Source organism: Athene cunicularia (genome assembly GCF_003259725.1).
Source record: "Athene cunicularia isolate RWA chromosome 15 unlocalized genomic scaffold, athCun1 chr15_part1, whole genome shotgun sequence".
In the NCBI taxonomy this organism is placed as follows: Eukaryota; Metazoa; Chordata; class Aves; order Strigiformes; family Strigidae; genus Athene; species Athene cunicularia.
The window spans coordinates 13,817,362-13,823,380 of NW_020799121.1; positions in this window are offsets into that span (position 1 = coordinate 13,817,362).

Sequence of the window (6,019 nt, forward strand, 5' to 3'; positions counted from 1 at the left end):
GACGTGTGGGGGCCACCCTGATGCCACCAGTGTGTTCTGTCTTTGCAGCGCGGCCGCCTCGCTGGAGCCACGGCAATGAATGGGCACGCTCTGCCGGCCGGCACGCCAGCGCATCCCCGGGGCTGGCATGAGTTCTGCGAGCTGCACGCCATCAGCACCGCCAAGGAGCTGGCGCGGCACTACCTGCGCTTCGCCACCGAGCACCCGCACCATGACCTCCTGGCCGCCGAGAACTTCTCGGTGCAGTTCACCGACCTCTTCCAGCAGTACTTCTGCCATGAGGTGAAGGAGGGCTTCGCCATGAACCAGCTCCGCATCCTGCCCGCCGGCCCGGCGCGGGATTACCGGGAGACTCACCGGCGGCACACGGATGCCTCCTTGGGCACGGTGGCTGCCAAAACCGAGGTGGAGCCTAGCACCCACCCCGAACAGCCCGGCCGAGCCCCTGAGGCCACCCCGATGGGGCTGCGCAAGTCCTGGAGCTCAGAGGAGTTGGCAGGGCCGGCGCGGCGGCCCTTCTCCTTCAGCCAGCTGCGCAGGAGCTGGCGCAGCCTCTTCCGACGCCGTTCCTCGGATGCCCTCCCCGGGGACGGGGATGGGGATGCGGCGGCGGAGCCAGCGGCGGCTCTTAAGCCGGGACTGGGCAAGCGCATCCTGCCGTGGGGGCTGTCACGGGAGCAGCCCCCCGAGGTGCGCAAGGAGGGGTTCCTCAAGTACGGGCTGCTGGATGAGACCTCCCTGGACAGCGGGACGCGCTGGCAGCGCTGCCGGCTGGTGCTGCGGCGAGCGGGGACGTCCGAGGGCGAGGAGTACGTGCTGGAGCTCTTCGACCCGCCCAAGGTAAGGATGGGTCCTGCCCGTTGCGGCCAGGCGATGCTGCGGGTCCCTCGGCGGCGGGTCGGGGGCAGTGCCAAGGTGCTGGCAGCGTCCCGTGGGGAGGTGCAGAGGCTGCACCCTGTATTTGAGACCTCTGAGGGGAGCCACCGCCACAGGCTCGCGCTCAGGGGCAAAAGATGCCACGTCCACGTGCCACGGGCGATGGGGGCGCGGAGTATTGCAATCGGTCGAGATGCAATTGCGTTTCTCCTTGCTGGGACCCCAAACCTGGCTTTTTGGGCTCGAGCACCTGCTTTGCCCTCAGACTCAGAGCTGAGGACAGGGGCTGGTGGCCTCTGCCCCGCTGGTTCCCAGCGCCACGGGCCCATCCCAGCAAGGCGAGGGGTCACCGTGTCTGGCGAACCCCAAATTAACCCTGTCCCGTGGCTCCGGGGAATCTGCTCACCTGGGCAAGTTGGGAGAGGAAAGGGAAAACAGAAATTAGGCTCTGTGCCTTCCTCTGCCCCCCGTGGGACCTGTAAGGGAGTTTAATTTTACTTTTGTAAGTACTTTTGCGGCTAGAAATTCAGATCTCGGCTACCCTGGGGAGCTCCCACGGTGCTTCGACGCCGGCTGGAGCGGAGATGATGCAGGATGTGAGAGAACGGGGAGCGGTGCGGGGGGAGCCGTGGTGTTTAATCTTTAAAAAGACAGTTCCTCCACATGGCCGGTCTTACGCAGGCATGATGGGCTGGGTTTTCTTTTTTTCCTTTGGTTGTGGGGTTTTTTTTTGGGTTTTTGGGTGGGTTTTTTTTTTGGTGCTCGTTAAACTTTGACTAACTTGTGCTTTGGAAGGAGGAAGCCTTGGGTAGAACCGGAGCCTTGTCCTTGCCTTTGGGCTGTGTTTGCTGCTCACCGTGGCAGCGGGGCCAGGGAGCAGCCGGCTAAATTCCTGCTATTTCTGTCAAACGACTCCAGTATTAAATATTAAAAAAAAAAAACCCCAAACACCAAAATTGTGAAATCTGAAAGTAAAAGCCAGTTTTGCTCCGTCGAGTCAGAGTTGCGGATATTTGTCCCCGTGGGAGCGCGTGTCCCCATCCGGGGTCACAGGGAGTTCTGGCTCCAAACAGCATCACTTGGGGGCTCTTTGAGGGTGCTCCCAGCACGTCGGACCCCGCCGCAGGGAACGGCCCGTGTCCGGCGGGGAGGAGGCGTTGGGCTGGTGCTATTTCAGGCACCGCTGCCAAATCTGCTGCTGGCTTTGCTCCTCCTCATCGGGGCTCTGCAAGAGCCAAAAATAAAAGCGAAGCGAGGGGATGCCCTCCCGGAGGGTGGCTGTGCTCCCCGGCGCGGGGTGCGATGGATTTGGCTGATTCTAGACCAGTTAAAATTCCTGGTGACCTGGCATGGCCCCGGGGAGAGCCAAGCCGTCCTTTCTGTCAAGCTTTTCCCCCACAGGTTTTTGGGCTCCAGGCAGGGAGCAGAAGCACCGCTGGCCCTCGCACACCGCAGCAGCACCTTCGGGACAAGCGCCTGGTTGGGCCCCTGCTGCATCCCACCTGCCCCCAGCACTTGGTGCTTGCAAACGCTCCTTTTTCTTTTTTTTTTCCCTTTTTTTTTTTTTTTGCCCAGTGCACAGCACATTCGTCCTCTCCCCGCAGCCCCTGACCCCCAGGCGGGAGGCATTTAAAACAAGACATTTAGCAAGTTCACCCAGCACTCTGCAGCATTATTCCTTCCAGTTCGCACCAAGTCTCCATCCCACTGAGATTTCCCAGTGAGTCCCTTTCACCACGAGGCCGGGGACCCCGCAATCCCCCAGGGCCCCAAGCAGGGGGGGTTTCTCAGCCAGGTCCACGGATGTTCCTCGCTGGATTTCGCGAGTCTCCGGAGCAAATTGCTTCCTGTGCAAATATTCTCAGGGCGGGTCCTTCCTTTCTAATTAACTGGGCCAGGGCCAGATCCTGTCTCGTTTACGGCAGAATCAGTCCAGCTTCTTTCCCAGTAACTGCGGTTGAATTCTGGGGGCGGTGGAAAGTCCTGCCTGGTGCTGGTGGGTCTCGTTCCCCAAACTCAGCGAGGAGGCAAACCCTGGAGCAGTGGGAGCAGGACAGCTTGTTAGTGTTGCTGTTTGTGGGTTTTTTTTTTAATATAAAATCACTAAATCAGACCCAATAACTCCCCGAGGAAGGCTGTGGGAAGCCCCTTCCCCTCTATCCTCTGGCCCCGGGATGCTCACGGGGTTTTGCCGTTGCCTTTCACCCACGTTGTGGATCCATTCCTGATCTGAAGATGCCGTTGATCCGCGTGAAAGGTTGGTTTTTGACAAGCAACATCGTGAAGAAATGGTTTTAAGTAAGCAACTGTAAAAAAACAATCCTTGTGGGCTTTCATCCCTGGCTGCTCTCTGGACCATTGGGCTCGGTCACCCTTGAGGCCTCCCCAGAAGCGCCCTCCTCTCTTTCCTTCCTACCCTTTATAAAAATATGATGTAAATGGGAATTCAGCTCAGCCTCACGGCTTTACAGCATCACGCCAAGCCCCCACATACTCAGGACCTTGCTGTGACCTTGGAAAGGCAGGGTGCGTGCGGAAAGGGGGCTGGCCCCACGCGTGCCCCACCACGGTTCGGCTGCTGCTTTTGGCAGTTTTCATCTTATTTTGCCTGCTCCTTCCCCCAGCCCCAGTGCGCTCCAACGGGGCCTCCAGCCTAATCCCGTAACGTGCCCGGCATCAAAGGGAGCGGGGTGCGTGGAGAAGCCCTAATCCCATTTACTGCTTGGGTGGCTGCGGCCGGCGCTGTGCTGGGCCAAGGGGTGAGTGTCGGCGCGTCGGCGCCGCGGCGCTGCCCGGCGTGCCCACCCCATCCCCCCGGGATGTGCCCGGTGAGCTCCAGCCGGATGAGTTGGGGCTTCCCGTGCTTGCAGCCGCTGCTGGGTTGGTTTTGGCATCGCTCCTTCCTCCCTCGAGCGCTGGAAAAATGATGTTGCAAAGGGAGGGGATTTGGAGAGGATTTGGATCCGGAGCTCTCCCGGGAGCCGCTCACAGGGCACTGGTGGGCTCTGGGCACCCAGATCCCCACCCTGGGGACACGCTGGGGGGTGCTGGGGAGCGGAAGGGTGCGAGGGGGGTCGTGTCACCCCTCGGCGTCGGGGTGAGGCGATGATGCTCCGGGGCTGGAGCTGGACCCAGCACCACCGGGGCCATCCTGAGGTGCAGAGCGCCCAGAGCCGGGGGATATCGGGGTATCTGCAGTGCCTGTACCTCTGGGGGGGGGTGTAGGTACATATGGTACTCTATGGGTGTACATGTACACGTGCACAGGAAAACCAGCGACACCCTGGGCACTCTAGTTGTGCAGCCCAGGTGGATTCTCTGATGTTTAGTATGAAGGCGATGCTCGCCAGTGCTCCCTGCTTTCCGTGGAGGCGCTGAGGGCTTTCTCCTCTACCACGCCGTTTATTCTCACACAACTTGTAGGACTGAGCAGCTCCGAGGCCTCTCCACTTTCAGAAATTGAAGCCCAAAGCTGGCAAAACAGGTTTGCACGTTTCAGGCCAGGATTTGGGGGCTGCCCTCCCTGCTCATCGACTGAGCCCCAGCCCCAAGTGTCTTTTATACGGCCAAGTCCTAAACTCCATGAAAAAAAAAAACAAAACTGTGATTTGCAACGGAAATGTCCCAAGCCGTTTCTGTTGACCAGATGTTTTTACAGGAAGGGGAAGGGAAATGGGATTTGCATTTGCGCTGGTTTCTTTATGGCGTTTTAATGAAATCCAGTGCATCCCGTAAATTGATGGCATGCCGAGACGAGTCGGGAAGGCTGCTCCCCCTGAAAACCCGTGGTGCCTGTGTCATGGCTCATCCGTCTTCAGCCGTGGCCGCAGGAGGAGCAGTATTTTTGTATTTTTTTTTTTTTTTTTTTTTTTTTTTTTTTTTTTTTTTTTTTCTTTTTCCCCTTCCTTTCACCTGAAGCTGGTTTCTGAGAATTGCCACCTCCTGAACAAGCAGGTCTTACGCTGCCAGGCTCTGATTTTCAGCGCCTGGGGCTCTGTGTGGCAGCTGGCCAGGCGTGGGGTGAGGGACATCTCAGTGTTGTGGTCTTCATCCCCATTTTGGCTCCTCCTGGAGCTGCTTTGTACCTCCAGGAGCTATTGGGACTGTTCAAACGTGGCCTTAAGTGACTCACCTAAGGATATATAGAGAGGCAGTAGTGGAGGGGGAGCTGCTGCCCGTTCCCGCCCGCAGGGATGGAGAGGCCACATTTTGGGAAGCCTTGGCCCGCAGCAGCAGCTGTGTTTGCATCTTTATCCCAGGCAGGGACTTCTTTTGCAACACAACGCTTTGCTTCAAATCCAAAGCACGTTTCCTCTTATTAGTGACCTATAACTATGCTTAAAAACTTGATGCACCAAGTTGGATGCACAAACGCCCTTGTCGCTGCTGCAGCCCCATGAGCTCCCTTTTGTTCCTCTCTTCCTGCCAAAAAAAACGATGCAAAATGGTCTTTTCCTCCCAGGGCACCCCAGGGGGGTTTTGCTGGAGCCCACAGGCAACGGGTGCCCACGGGAAGGGGTTTGCCAGTGATGGGAAGCATCTCGGCGTCCCGTCATCACGCTGGCCTGGGGAAGAGCATGCTTGTGTCAGTCTGGATTTCATTTCGTGTCCTGCATCCTGCGAGCCGGAGCGGGCTGGACCATGTGTGCTCCTGCCCTGGTCCCTACGGTTTGCCCAGGGCCGAGCCGGCTCATGCCGTGTGTTTTTTTTTTTTTCTCTTTTTGTTATAATAAAAATTTTAAACAATCCCAGGCTGGAGGGGGTTGCTGCCTTGATCCTCCAGCCAAGAGCGACCTTGTGGCATCGTCCCTGGGCAGCTGGACCGGCGTGTGGCTGGAGAGCTGCATCCTGGTGTCCCTCACTCGGCATCCCCAGGGCGGGAGCTGGGAAATCTGCCGTGGGGTAAGAGCCGGAGGGGTTTGGGTGCACTGCGAGTCCCTTGGGAGAAGCAAAGCTGCACCCAAAGGCACCCGGAGCTGCACCGAAACCCGCCCGCAGACTTTCACCGGGGAGCAGGGCGGGCAGCGCGTCCCCTGCACCGCTCGCTGTTCTTCGAAGGCAGAGCCAGGCATCCTTTTCGTCTTTTCGAGATTTTGGTGGTGACTTTTTCTCTTTTTATTTTCTCCCCCCCCCCCCCCCCCCC